The sequence below is a fragment of the Aplysia californica genome, unplaced genomic scaffold (genome assembly GCF_000002075.1).
Source record: "Aplysia californica isolate F4 #8 unplaced genomic scaffold, AplCal3.0 scaffold00121, whole genome shotgun sequence".
NCBI lineage: Eukaryota > Metazoa > Mollusca > Gastropoda > Aplysiida > Aplysiidae > Aplysia > Aplysia californica.
In genome coordinates this window covers 1,089,307-1,090,251 of record NW_004797391.1, presented here as the reverse complement: position 1 = coordinate 1,090,251, position 945 = coordinate 1,089,307, and positions in this window count along the sequence as shown.

The window sequence follows — 945 nt, the reverse complement described above, 5'->3', positions numbered from 1 at the left end:
ACACACACACACACACACACACACACACACACACACACACTCACAGAACACAGACATATATGACACAAACACACACACGCACACACGCACACACAAAACACACTCAAACGCACACATAGACACATACACAAACATACGCCACACAAAAGCACTATTGTAAGCACAGTCCCACATGAAAAAATGTCAGCTATGACTTTACAAAACAGACAAACAAACAAACAAACAAACAAATATCATGTGTTATATCATGGTGGAAACAGACACTTTTTTTTGTTTGGTTTCAGCTTAATAATAATAATAGATAGCATTTGTATAGCGCATATCCCCGCTCAGCAGCAGGCCCTATGCGCTTTACACTATATTATTACCCCAGCAGACCATAGAACACTCCGAAACATTCTCAGCTTCCCGGGAAGCATACAGTGCTTAAAACTTGTTTATTTGCCTTGCTCTTGATTTTGATGAATATCAGTGGATCTCGAATAAATGTCGAGATACTAGCGATTGATGGGGGGTGTGGGGGTCAGAGGCAAAACTAGCGAGAAAAATATTATGTCGGTTTCTTCGATTTAATTATTTTGACGAGCCCCTGGTTTCACCACGATGCTTTACTTGCGTATCGCGAATTTAGGCCACTGACATTTTTCCACTGGTTCATAGAAGAAGATTCAGATAATATGATTGCAAATTGCAACTTATGCATTTACTTATTCTCAGTAAGGGAACCTAACAACATACTGGTCATCCCCAAAAGGTGCCGCTTTTTGATTGTGTATGAAACCTAGTCTTTTGACTCTTTACGCTTTTTCTTTCACATGTAGTCTTAAAATTAGGTCATGTTATAAAAATGACAATTTGGTACTTCAATTAGTATTGACAACACCAACACCAGAAGCATGGAAAATTTGCCTTTTTTCTCTGCCACGAAGTGGATTTTGTTTATTA